Here is a 15,093-nt window from a genome sequence, read left to right as displayed (position 1 = left end):
CTGAGTATCATAATTCTTCCAAGTGGTAAAGATACCTCAAGACAAATGCTGGGCATAGAAGCCACAGGGCATAAATCTGCAAAGAAGTAAAAAGCTAACCTTTTCAAACAATATTGCTTCTCTCCCACTTACCAACTTTACATTTCCCTGTATGTCCCCGGAAGATGACTGGTTAGCCAGAGACAGGTAAGATTCCTCAAGGGAGGAACAACCTAAGACAGGCACAGTCGCAGGGGGGCCATCAGGTGAGAAATTGGGGATCAACAGAGGTGAGGCTTAGAACCTCACCCCCCCTGTTTTGAGAGAAATCTTCTGCATCTGTGAATGTTTTATTACCCTTGTCTAGTTTGGATTAACACTTAGTCTACAGGCACACACCTGATCATCTACATTTGCTCTCTTACAACACTAAACTATGTTTTCTACCTTTATCTTGCATCTACCTACCACTTCAGCATTTTATTTAAAAAAATAATAATAATGAGAAATGTGGGTTTCACATATAAATCAAGTATAAAAATCAAACGAATATTCATATTTGAAATGATTATTTATAGTTCATAATGTTTGATCAAAACTGAAAGTTTCTGTGATGACTGCCCTTGTACTGTTCACCATGTAAGAACTTATTCACTATGTAAGAATTTGTTCACCATGTAAGAACTTGTTCATTATGCTTCAGAAGATTGGAGACTGATGAGAATTAGGCTTGGGGTGGATTAATGATTGTGCATTGAGCATTGAGTCCCCTATACAGAATTTTATTGTTGTTAACAACCATTTGATCAATAAATCTGAGAGATGCTCTCTCAAAAAAAAATTAATTTAACAAAATACCAATTCAAAGAGCTATATATGTATTTGTATACATATGTAGGTCTCTGTGTGTATACATGTGACTATCCATCTATACACATGCACACACACATATATATCCAATCAGAAAATTTAATAAATATTTATTAAGCCTATCAGTAGGCCCAGTCTCATGGAGATTTTAATGCAATTAGAACAGATGAAAACACAGGAGAAATTAAGCACACTAAAAGTCAATCTCAAGAATCCTTGTAGTGATGTTAATGTTCTGTACTTTTACTGTGGTGGAGATATACAAGCACACAGTTGTGTTAAATTTGCATTGAGCTAGAAAGACAAACACACACAAAGAGTACAGATAAATTTGAGTAGATATGAGTATGATCAGTGGCTATATCAATGTCAGCATTCTGGAGATATCACCATAGAGGGAAACTAGATAAAGGATACCCAGGATATCTCTGTATTATTTTTTATGAGTGCATGGGAATCTACAATGATCCCAAACTGAAAGGTTCGCTTAAAATAAAATTGAAATACAATGTGATGAGTGCTAAAATAAAAGGAAGCACAAGTTTGTTATGGGGCATATAATAGGGCTATGTAGTCTAGATTGGTAGGTTAAGGAGATTGAGTAGAAATAAATTAGCCAATTAACAAGTAAAGTAGTCCAATCACAAAGATCACTTTATACAAACAACATAATTTAGTCTAGAATATCCTATTCTTAAGTATAGTTAAGTAATTTTGAATATTCTTCAGGAAAGAAAAAAATGAGATTCTTTGTAGAAAGGGTCAGTGGCTAATTCTTTTAAGAAGTACATAATAATATGTTAAAGTTTATGGATCCAAACCTGAAATGATATGGGAAGTCCTTTAAAACTTCTATCTAGAAACATTAAGATTATCTAATGGCACTGTTGTGAATGTCATGAATTAGGCTAAGATGGGGGCATAAGTAATATATAAATAGTTGGAAACACAAGACAGATTGAAATCCATGACAGGTGAAATCAAGACAGAGTGCCCGTCACACATTGGGAACTGGACAAATACTTGCTCAATGTAAAAGGAGACAGTGTGGCAGCAGAAGTGGTAAGGAAGGGGTGCATAGCCCTGAAAGGTGTGGTAGACAAAATAATCCAGATGACTCCTAGATTTCTTCTTGGGATAATCCAGGAAGAGATGACTCCAAATTCACAGGTAAGTGTCGTAAGTGTTTAATTGTACCATTTATCTCCTTGTAAACCCAAATTAAATATTAGCTTGTAACTTTATTTCCTTCTCCTTTTCTTTTCTCTAACGAAATACAGCAATCTACCTTGTGTTGTAAAATACAGTGAACAGCCAAGATTACCAGGGAACAAGATAAGCAAGTCCAGTTCTTTTTATTTATAGTGTCACAAACCCTGCTAAGTCCTCCAAAAATAGTAATATTGTACCATATTTTTATTTCACTTTTGAAAGAAGTGTACACTATGCTTTTTGTTCCAAATATTCAAATAACATGTTCCTACTGGAAATCAAAAGTGTAATTGTCACCTGTTCTATATAAAAGCAGTGATCCTCAATAATTTGGAATGCTTTGATGGCTGCCAAATAAGTGTCAAAAACACTAATTTTAACTTCAAGATAACATACTGTATTTCTCTTATGATATCCCTGCAGTGGTGAAAATGGGAATTATTGGCTCTGGGAACCTGGCCTACAGAGCTGTTAATCACTGTATTACTATTAATTGATTTCCCTAGGAGTGAGCCAGAGACAGAACACTACGTATTAGACCTCTCTCCCACTCGTAATGCAGTGATTTTGATACTGCTTAGAGAATTTTTAGGGACAGGTTTGACTCTCAGAACAGTTATCTTTTTGTGAAACAAACAAGAACCAATTAGTTTAAGCTACACAGTAATGGTTGACTCTTTGAATGAGAAAGGCTGGAATTGATCTTCTTCCCTTCTTGTCTGCATTATCTTAAGGAAATAATTTGAAATTATTTATTCAAATATTCACTTCAGTCACCTTGCATTTGTGTGCAGAAACCTCGAGACCTTTTATTATTTTGAAATAACATGAAGGGACCTTTCTACTTTGTCCACTATACCTAGGGAAATCGTTCAATTTTTGTCAAGAAAAGTACCCCAAATTTCTAAAAGCTAGAAGCTAAAAGCCAACTTTTCTTTTTTGTACAATCCATAACTGGCAATGGAAAGCATGAGATCAGGTATTAAATAAAACCATAACTCAGAAGAAAAACATATAATGATATATTTACAATAATAGAATGCCTTGCCAATGTGAATATATTTATGGATATATTTAAACAATGAATATATGTCTCTGTTGACTAGGCAAATTTGAAGGACTATTATCCAACACATTAGGAAGTTTGATTGATTGATCATTTTGCCCTTTTGCTTAATAGACTATTACAGTATAGACAAAGGAGGAAATAAAGTGCCCAGCTAATCAATCTGTATCATATTGGAAAGGTCAAAACAGAACTGTGCATTACCACTGTCAGAAATATATAAAACATTAACATTTCCATACTACATTCTCATTACAGAAATTGTAATGGGGACTGAAAAAGACAATGTTCCTCCATTCTTATGATCAAAATAGCTATTCTATGGAAATGGAATGGCATAAATCTAATTTCAGGTGAGGTGCTGACCAGAAGAAAAAACTATGGATTCATTCCTTTCTTTTTTTCAGGATCTTGAGTTCTCACTCATGTTATCCTCTATGTACTCAGATATTTTTTCCACAAGAAACATTCAAATTGATGTATGTGTACTCATGACTTACAAAATAGCATCTCTCTTAGAAACAGGCCAAGGCATAGAGGAATACCAAATAATAATGAATTTAATAAATAACATATATATATATATATACACACACACACATATATATATAACATAAAGTAATAAATATAATAATTAAGAACATCAATTAAGAATTACATTTTCCATCTTAAACTGATGCAGTACAGGACCTTGAAAAAAATTTTACATAAATGTAAATATGAATAGCTTCAAATTTAGTGGGTTATGATATTTTTAAACATCATTGTTACCTATGTAATTGTGTTTCATATTGTGTTATGTGGGATTATTTTTCATATCATAGTGTGTATATGAGTACTATACAGATGCACATATACACTAAACTCTAAAATTGCATTAATTTGTTAATATGCATAATAGGACAAAACTAATAGCTCAACAGAGCATGTTTTATCAGAGATAGGAATTCAAAGAAGCATTGAAAATTTGAGAACTCCTTCTTAGTTCTTAGGCACAAAACAACACAAGTTTTTGTGCCTCTTGGCAGTTCAGTTTAAGCTGAAATTCATGTAGTAAACATCCTACTTCCTACCTCTGAAGGAACTCAGTAATAGACACTTGCACCGGAGGCTTGTTATTTTAAAATATCCTTACTCTGGGGAAAAAAACGAGATGTTAAACTCAGCATAATTGCTGAAGACATGCTGTTTATGAAAACAAAAAAACTTCCAGCTAACATTTTGTTTTGGACAAAAAGGATTATATTGTTAACATGCCATTAAAAATCAAATGTAAATCCATCAATATTTGAATGCCTATTAAGTGCAGCACAGTTTGTTATGAAAAACATAAAGAATAAGTAAAGGGAACTTTCCCAAGGAGTTTATAATCCAATGCAGATGTAATAAAAGTCTGAATACTATAACTACTACAAAAGACCTGGAAATATGCACTGGGGAAAGTTAGAAGAAAAAGAAATGATAGGGATAGAAGTATCAGAAAATGCTTCATGAAGGAAGTGAATAAGGTTGAAGAAGCAGAAATGTCAAAGGAGGAAACTTGAGGCAGATACCCAAATTGAAGAAATAAAGTGTGCAGAATAAAGGGAGGTAGTATATGAAGACATTGCGAAAAGCCCAGGTACATTAGAAAATAGTTTAAGTACCTAAAGAAGTACTGGGATATAAAGGCTGAAAAATATGACTGGGTCACATTTCCAGTAGCCTGAATGTCAAGCTGCATATGTTAGATTTTACTGGATAGGAAATGGAGAAACTAAAATTTTTTGCATAAAAATATGAGAAAGAAGGTTTCATTTAGTAATTGTATATAGAATGAATTGTGTGAGCCACTCTTCCAGCTCATTTATTTTTCAAAGGCTTTTCTGTGGATTAAAGGATGATTCTCCCGTGCAAGAAAACTGACTCCTAAATTTGAGTTCATCCTTTTACTCTGTACATAACATCTCACACAATACCTCTAATGCACTTACTTATGGAATTTGGTATAGTGTTTGACACCCAAAAAGGAAACAAAACATGTTTTCTGAATGACTGAAAGTAAAGTGTATAGAGATGATTAAACTAGTTTGAAGACTATTATAATTCTCTAATCCAATAGGAATCATGGAAAGACATAGGACACAGCAGTGGCAATGAATACAAAGAAAAAAATTTATAAATAAAGAAATCAAAGGTTTTGAATCCAAAGTTTTGACTTGGAAGGCTTCAAAGAGTGGATAACAAGTCATCAACATACAAATGTTAAAAAAAGTTCAATAGTGGGGGCATTGGTGTTTGGGAACATGTTGAATTTCAACTGCAGATGAAAGGCTGAGGTGAAGTTAGAATAAAGGCTCAATCATGGGAGAGTATTCCTAGGAAGAAGTAATTTCTAGAGATGAAATTTTATCAATAATCTATAATATAGAAATAATTGAAACAATTGAAGTAAATATCACCCAAAGCATGAAGACTATAAAAGAGAAATTCAAAGATGTTACAGCTTGGAAAGCCTATGATTAAATAAAAGAGAGTTAGCAAAATAGAGGTCAGACTGAAGAATAACATATTTGGACTGATGATGAAAATTATTCAGATGATCTTTCTGATGATGAAAATGGAAATAATATATAACATTTAACTTCTACTATATAGCACTGTGCCAGTTATTTTTTAATGCTTTTCACATTTAACCCCCAGAGCATATCCCTGAGATCTATTATTATTTTTCCATGCTTTTTTTTTAATGGGGAGAATTGATGTCCAGAGTGTTTCAAGAAAGGAGAAATGTCAGAATTTAAAAACAGGGTCTTTGAACTTAAGGATCCCAGATCTTAATTGAAAAAATATTTCTTTGAATAATAAGAAAATTTTAAAAAGGAGAAAATTCAGGATGATACAACTACAGAATCCATTTGCAATGAAAGAAGGATAAGTCTGCAAACCTGGCCCACAGTGCTTGAATACATGAGACCGAAGAATAAATGATAAGTGACTTAGCAAGGAAGAAGTCATCCCTAACGACCTTCAAGTTGGGATGGGGGTGGGGAGTGGGAGGACTAATGAAAAGCCCTGCATAACCTTTGGAAAGCTTCAGGTATTGATGTATCAGGCACTGTGAGAATGTGTGTAGTGGTACAAAAAAAAAAGAGCTTGGTGAAAAGTTAGTTAAAATAAAGGTGGGGGACAGTCTGTATTTGCCCCCAAAGTCCTATACCCAATGTAGGTACACAGTGTGGAAGTATCCTTTTTGCATTGGGTCGGGCTCTGACTATCCATCCTTTTGCTTATTCAGATCCAGAGAAACAGGAGCCAGGTTTACACCCCCTGGGCAGACGAGCTGACTGCCTTACAATAAATTCAGTGCACATTGAGCTTCCAATCAATTTTTAGTGCCTCATTTGTAAATATAAATGGGCTGCCAACATTTAAGGACTGATGATACAGACAAAGCAAGCAAATAGAAAAAAGGAAATAGTGACAATGATGGAAGAAAAAATATTAGTAATATATTCAGAGATAAGGGTGAAATGATACTTTAAAATCATTCAGAGGTAAAGAAAAGAGGTCTTGAAAATTCTAAATATAAAATAGTTATAAAAGTAGTAAACTGATTGTAAGAAAAGTCAAGTCTCTCTCAGGGAAAAGAAAGAGAGGTCAAGATGATGTTCAACAGGAGGAAATAGATAAGAAAAATAGTAGAAAAACTGAAGTGATCTAAAATTTGGCTAACAGAACTTCAACAAAAGGAGAAAAGTGAAATGAAAGAAAAGGAAACCCTGAAAGCAATCATTCAAAAAATATAAAAATCTCAGAAACAGGGGCATGGATTTCTAGCGATGGGGTCCAAAACTGCTCAGCACAGGGAATGAAAATTAGGCCCTTATTTAACATGAACTGTTAGAACACAGAAAATAAGAGGTAGATCCTAGAACACAGAAAGTAAGAGCTTGGTCCTATATGGAGTGTAAATCCTAAAATTAATATTATTTGCTTCCTTGACGATTGCTAAAACTGGAACTGCTTCAAAGGCTTAACTGTAAATCATGCCCCACCCTATTCTGCTCCTGCATTTAAGCCCCCTAGCCGAACAACCCTCCTAGCAGAGGGATCAGGCACAGCTCCTCGTTATCCTGAGCAGTGGGTCTCAGTTCATGGGATTATTTTGGCCAATGGAATTAATCAAGCAAGCTCACATTCTTCAGCGGACATGAAGGGCACCCCAACCTACTGGAACCACAGAGCCTGCCTCCCGCAGCTTGTTGTTCACTCTGTCCCCACGCGCACCCCCTCTGTAGCTTTGCAGTATCCTTCTGCCCCGGTCTGCAGGCACATGTGAGTTGTAGTATGCGGTTACTCTCCGCTCAGTATTAGGTGTCATTTGTTCAGGCATCTCCTGTGACTCTGGCATGCGAAGTCCTCCCTCACACATGGGGTGAATAAGGGACAAATTAAAATACGAAAATTGTTTGAAGAATAGATAAGTCCAACACAAAGGATGATGAATCAGTGTATCAGGTTCTCAAATGCAGCAGTAGAAGCAAGAATTCTGAACAATGTTTTCCAAATTCTGGGCAAAGTATATTTACAACCAAGAATTCTTTATCCATCCAGATTATTTAACATATAGCAGAGAAGAATAAAATTATTTTCAGACTTTCAGAGTATAGAAAATTTGACTCTCCTGTCCCTTTTCCCAGGATGCCATCTGATAAGCATTTCTGTCAAGACGAAGAAAGAAAGCAACATAGAAGTGTGATCCAGAAACAGTGGGCCCAACAGAGTAGAGAGATGAAAAAAAAAATCCAGAGATAACGGCAAAAGGAAGTATCCATGTGATAGCTGTGTAGTAGGACCAAAGTGTACAAGGTCACAGTTTAGTAGGTCAGATATCTCCATTAGGCATATATTCAGGAAAATAGAATGCTTGAAAATGAGTTGAAAGCTGTGACCATATGGCAAATTTTATAATGAGGCATTCTACAGAGCTTCTGAAGTGCACAGGCTGACTTATTCATAAGCTCAAAGAAAACCAAATCAAAAGGGGAGGTCAATTTTTAACTCTGGTAACAAAATAAATGTAGAGGAAGGAAACATAATCAAGTACTTTTCTTGGTTCTGCAGTGAACAGTATTTGAAAAGTCATCATGGAAATGCTAAATGTGTTTAAGTAAAATTGTGGCCTAATTATTGAGAGGAAAATAGAGGGTAGAAATGAGCTGAAATAACAGAATAGTACAGTAAGTTGTCAGGTAATGTTTGAACTGATTTTAAACAAGATACAGCAGTGTATTCATAGTCCTTACATCTTTGGAGATGATTAGCACACAAAATTGTTAAATATTAAATGTTTGCCTTTAAGTTATAGGACAGGTCTTAAAGAGTCAAGGAATAATTTTTTTAAATAATCATTCAGGGAGAGTTTACTTTAAAACCAGTTTTATCTAAAACATTCTTTGAAAATAAGTATTAATTTTTAAAAGCAATCTGGTTTATCTCTGATTAATGAAAACGTGTCCATCCCATAGCAATACCCACTGACGAGTCACTTGATGTTTTCCACTATTCTTTCTGGTAAAAATACAAGTATAATTGCTTTCACTATGACAGTTTTACTATATTAATTCAATTTCTCTTTTTGCTTCATTTTAATGCTTCAATCATCCCCCTCCAATTTACTCCAACATGGTAAATTAATTGAAATCTTCTTAAGAATCATTATAATGTTCTCATTAAGATTAGTCTTTTGGTATCAAATTATGCTAAAAATAAAACGATTCTGGAGTTCTAATTTATCTCTAGTTTATGACAACTGGAACCCTTGAATCACTAGGCCAAGGGTGGTGATGTGTACCTAATCATTTTTTAAAACATTGTACTTCTAAGGATTCTAGTTCTAACTTGAAATCTAGAAAGCAAGTTGATGATTAACTAAAAATCTATAGCAAATTCAAAAGCTGCTCTTAAAGTCTTTTCTATTTTTTGTTTTCTGTATTTTTTATTAATGTCACTGACATATGCCATTATATTAGTGTTAGATGTACACATGATTCCATATTTGTATGTATTGCAAAATGATCACCACGATAAGTCTAGTTAATATCCATCACCATAGATAGTTACAGAATACTTTTTCTTGTGATGAGAATTTAAAAGATGAAACTTCTCAGGAACTTTTCAAACATGCAACACAGTATTATTAACTACAGTCACCATGCTGTATATCCCCAGGACTTATTTATTTTATAACTGGAAGTTTGCATCTTTCCATCTCCTTCACCCTTTTTGTCCAGCCCCTCTCCCCTACCATCTGGCAACCACACATCTCTTCTCGATCTGTGAGCCTTTTTATTTTCCCACATATGAGATTCCACACATAAGTGAGAGCATATGGTATTTGTCCTTCCCTGTCTGACTTAGTTCACTTAGCACAGTGACCACAAGTTCCATTGTAGAAGGTCTTTTAGATGTCTTATATTTCACTTTGCATCTGAGTGATATAATGTCATACTGAATGGAAGACCGTTATTAGAATTGAGTTTGTTATTTACATTGGGAAACTAAGACCCTGGGTCCTAATTTGCATCCAATGCACTATTCAAACCCATTCTCTTTTAGTTATTCAAAGAGACTCTTAATACTAGATGTGCTTTTACTTACAAAAATCATCATTATATTTATAAGAATATGTACATTGCTGTTTAAAAATTATGGTCATGTGAAGATCTACATACAGGTGAGTTTAGTACTGTGGTTAAATCTTTATAAATTTGCAGTTTGGCTCTGTGGTTAAAGGAATGAGGTGGTCTGTATCTACCAGTACCTAGAGATAAATGTTGGTGAAAATATACATTATGGGAAACTCCAGAGACCTGTGCCCTACTCAAGAGTATAACAGAGGATAAGGTGGGCAGGTAAACAGGTATATGAAGGGGTATAAATAAGGAGTGCACATTTGAGGCCCCTCGGGTGGAATGAACATGTCAGAAATGAAGCCCTGAAGTAATATCTCATTTCATGCAGACATTTGTTTTCTAACTTTTAAAAAAGATTCTTTTAATTTAGATAAATCTAAAACATTTTATAAATTGGAAACACTAACAATATAATAGTGAACACTTAGGTTTGAGCTATAAAACAATTCTCATTGATTTTGAAATTAATATTTGCTAAGCTAAATGAATTGAGTTTCTCGTTTATGCTGACAAAATAGGCTATAGACAAAATTGGTAGATTCTAAAGGAACCTCCAGGCAGGTAATTAGGTAAAGAATACCTTAATCAATATTTAAGTATTTGTTTCAGACTCTTTGTACCCTGGAAACAAGATGAACATTTAAAAAACAATTCTGTGTAGCATAGAAGCTCACAAACCAAACCTGCTTACAGAAAAATGTGAAAAAACCCAGACAGATCCACCCATAATCTATCTATGAATTAAGGCATGTAAACATTATTCTGATATAACTAGATTACTAGATTATGATTCTGGGTAAATATTCTTCAAAGAAATATGACAATATTCATATTGTGTCAATAAAATATAAGTGCACACCAAACAATTCCAAAACAGCCACTTAAAAGCTAACACACCGAGAAGTAACAGTACAGTAAATAATACTAACATAATGTGTGCATGATATAGCTACATCAAATTATTCCAAGATCTGGAGGACCTAAGGAACTAATTTCAGGGGCATTATAATTTGTGTGTCAATTCTCATCACTTAAAAAGAGAAATCTAGGTGCATAAATTTAGTTTTATAAATTTCTAGGTATATTTTCCTTAAAACATTGCCTTAAGTTAAATGAATCCTCATTTCTGATTTCTTCTTGTTCAGTCTCATCTATACTTAATGTTTACTTAACTCTACAAGCTATAGTACAAAACAGTTGTTATTCTGTAACACTAGGGCCTGGTGAGGCTTTCGAAAGTGAATTTTGACCTGCACATGCATAGCACTATGACTAACAGATGATTTGACCTTTCCTTGAAACAACTGTGCTCACTCCTTACATCTAACACTGTAGAACTCACTCAGTTCTCTGCCAGGGCTCCTGTCCGCACTGGCTGCCATCTCACTGCAGGGAGATGCCACTGTAGTTGTCTGAAGGGATGACTAGAGCACCTTGGTTTGTTGTTCCGATACACTAATCCCTATCACTCAGAAAACGGGTGACATGACATAAAATTGGGGACGTGAAAATGACAGACAACACCGCAAAAGCAAATTGACCTACATTAGTATTGTTACACTGTCTTACACTAAACCTTTCTCAGTGGAATTAGATAGTCATCTTCTGTAGATTAATATTGCCCACATATTGGGAAATTGTCTACAAAATAAAAATGTCTAGAATTATCATTCCATGAATAGGTATGGAGTTTATTCATGATTTCTCAATTGTTGTGATTTATAGAGGTCCTGAAAACTGAATAATAAAGGAAAAGGCAGTTAAGCAATAAGACATCTGAGCATGCTATATTTCATAGAGTTGTCTTCTTCATTTTAGACAGAGAGACTATAGAAAGTGGATTTGTGGAGACAGAGATGGCAGGGTGCTGATGGAAAGTCTGACTGTCCCCTAGACAGGCAAGATTTCAAGCCCAATGACATTCTCGTGGTGATGAGAATAGTTTGTTTTACAATCTCCTGCTTCCAGACTTTGACACTCCTCAGAGAAGAACATTAAGAGATGCTGAAAGGAAGTGGAGAAGAAAACTTATATTATGAATCAATGTAGCTGGAAGAAAAATAAAATAAAAACACCCAACCCAACACTCAACTTAAAGAAAATCTTACCAGACCTACATTCTTAAAATGTGTATAAACATTTTTTTTAAAGTATAGTACAAAATCCCATTGTGCAACTACCAAAATTTACTACAACCTAGATTACTTTGTCTTGTGTGTTACTAATTTAATAAGCACTTCAAGAGTAAAAATCTATCTTGGTAAAGGGTTGCATAGAACTAGTAGACCTAAAGATCTAATCTATCCTTTCTTTTTAGTGATTCATGGTATCATTTTGTGAGGAACTAAACCTGGAAGATTTATCTTACTGCTCAAAAATGTGTAACTGTTCATACCTTAAAGGGAACTTAAATATGTTTAAATGAAATTTCTGATTTCTCAAATAAGGTCATTGTAGCCCATATGGATGAAGCTCATGCCTAATGGCATAGAGCAAACCATTTCTATTAACACTCCTGTGCCCCCCTCCCACTCTTCTGCTGTGTCACATGTGGTCCATGCTTGTGTGAAGCTGAGAAACTAACACAATGGATGTCATATGATTTGGGAGTATCGGAAATGAGTATTTTGAAATATTGGGGAAAATTCCATGTTTAATTTTATTTGATTATCTGATGTCAGATACCTTTGCATTTTTCAAAGTAGAAATCAGTTCTTTATCAAGTATGGTATTCCTATTTTGATCCCGGTGGTTTTGTTTACATTAAATGTTTGGGTGAAGAAGATAAAAAGGCTACCATTTCAAAACACTACATAGGGAATTGTGGTGATAAATAGCTTTTCAAAGACATGACGACAGATGCCATTAAAAGCTACAAGCTGTTAAACCTAGAGTCTCATATGTGCTTTGTTCTTGATTTCTAAATTTATCCCAGGTTGTTTTCAGAACTTAAAACACAGTCATCAGAGGTTGGTGATTAGAGAAACTATTTGAAGTTTCACAATCAGAACAGCTGGTCCAGAGATGACTGAAGATGATGCTGAGTTTTATGAAGCAAACGCAAATAGTAATTGGGGGATGTTTTGGCAAGCAATAAGAGAATCCATCAGAGACTTATTGCAGGTGTCAGACCACATTCAGATTATCTATGTTTTCCAAACTCTATGTTTGAATTGACCCTTTTACCTCAAAGTGAAAAAGTTGTATGATTATTTGAGAAATATAGAAATGAATAGAGTTTTGCTTTCAAAACAAGCAAAAAACTATTACATAGAATAAGTAATGAGGAGCTCACAAGTTCTAAGGACAAAAGATTATGATCATCTCTCACCTAAACTACTATGATCACTCCCTAACTAGTCTCCCTGAATTAATCTTCCTCAGAGTTCTTAGGGAATATAGAGTGACCAGTTTTGATTCAGATCCTCTCATTATTCTACCCCAAATCCCCTAAGGTCTTTCATCACATTTAGAATTAAACTGAAATCCTTTCCCTATACCTGAATAGCCCTCTATGGTTTGGCTCCTGACTACTTCTCTATCAGCCTCTGTTTCTGTCCCATGCTTAGAACAGAGTGGGCTTCCTGATGTTCATGAAACATGCCAATCATCAATCCATTTCAAGACCTTTGCTTTTGCTGTTTCCTTCACCTGATATTCTTCCCCCAGATTATTTGCATGGCTAGTTCCCAAACTTCTTTCAAGTGTATGTTCAAATGTCACCTTGTCACCCTGTCTGAAATAATTTCCAGAATTCTTATCTCCTTATCCTTTTTCTTCATAAAGTATATAAAATTACTTCTATTTTGTTTTGCACCTATTTATTTTATTTTCTCATTATCTGTCTTATGAACTTGAATGTCAGCTCCACTAGATCAGATTCTTGTCAGTCTTTTAATTTTGTATCTTCAGAGCCTAAAACAGTGCCTTACAGAATAGCACTCACTAAATATCCCATTAAAACAAAAATGAATAGATACATTTTTATATTATGTAATATTACTGTCAAATTATTCCAGATGATTTTAAAGTAGGTAGAGTAATGAAAGCTTAGTTTATGAAAATACACTAAGCCCTTAAGGGATGGGTGGGAAAAGGTGTCCTGTTTTATCTCTCATAGTGTCATAACAGAATATACTTACGGTTTAGGCTTTATCTCTTGTCTTGGATAGGCTCTATGAATATTGATGTCTGTTGTTAATGTTTTCCCTTGGACTATTATTTGACTATCTTGGTATCCCATTTTTAATTATACTCACTCCCAGTGTTTGTTGAAAACTATAGATTTCCAGTTGAGCCTCAAACATCATTTCAACAAACAAAATGTAAATTGTCTTCCTTTCCCCACAGCTTTCTCCTAACTTTTGTTCAAAACAAATACCCTTCCAATCCTGCACCCTGATCTGGATGAAATCTTCAACCCTATCCAGCAGAGCAAACCAACTCCCAGCTGTATCACATCTTTGAGTACATCAGAGATGGGTCTTATGTCCTTCTAAGATACAATCTGAGAAGCAGGAAATTATATTATTAATGATGCAATGTTTAATTTATTTAGAGTGACAAAATCTATTAATATTTAGCAATTCAAGTATTCCTCACTCCCTTAAGCCAATTTGTACAATGCTATCTCAAATTCATTGCATATTATAAGCATCATCATACTCAAATTGAAACTGATAGTCTATATGACACTGCCCCTTTAAAAAGGAAGCATGCTGAAAATATTCTGACAGGTACAGTGGTTCCTATAGCCAGGGAGAAGGTTAGCCTGAGGCATGGGAACTAGACAATAGCCTTTCCCTGGGCATATGTGCTGTAAGATCTTGGTTGGAGGTCATATTTTTGTTTTCACATTATGTTTCTTGAACATTTCCTCATAGGTAAGTAGAAAGGCATGCTTAAATTGCCTGACTCAGTTGTGAAGCTATTAAGAGGCTAAAACATGTCTCAGGATGGCTTGCTAACAGGGCTGAATACAATGCAAAACCTTGCAGTTTTACGTCTAGCTCAATATCACCAATGCCCTCATGCCGGAGTCCAGCTCCAGCCGAGGTGTGGGTCACGAAGGAAAGGACAGCATCGGTGAGTGAGGAGATGAGTGAGGAGATGAAACACCCAGTAAAGGTTGTAACATCTCCTAACATCAAACGGCAGGGTCTTTACTTTTATATCTTTGTAAGGTTTACATAATGTTACACATTTTCTTTGATCATGGATGGTACAATGTTTTTTCCTTTCAGTTTTTGTATAATTCCAGCTCATTACAGATGTTATCATTTTTTTGAG

This window comes from Manis pentadactyla, chromosome 7 (assembly GCF_030020395.1).
Source record: "Manis pentadactyla isolate mManPen7 chromosome 7, mManPen7.hap1, whole genome shotgun sequence".
NCBI lineage: Eukaryota > Metazoa > Chordata > Mammalia > Pholidota > Manidae > Manis > Manis pentadactyla.
This window is presented reverse-complemented; position numbering follows the sequence as displayed.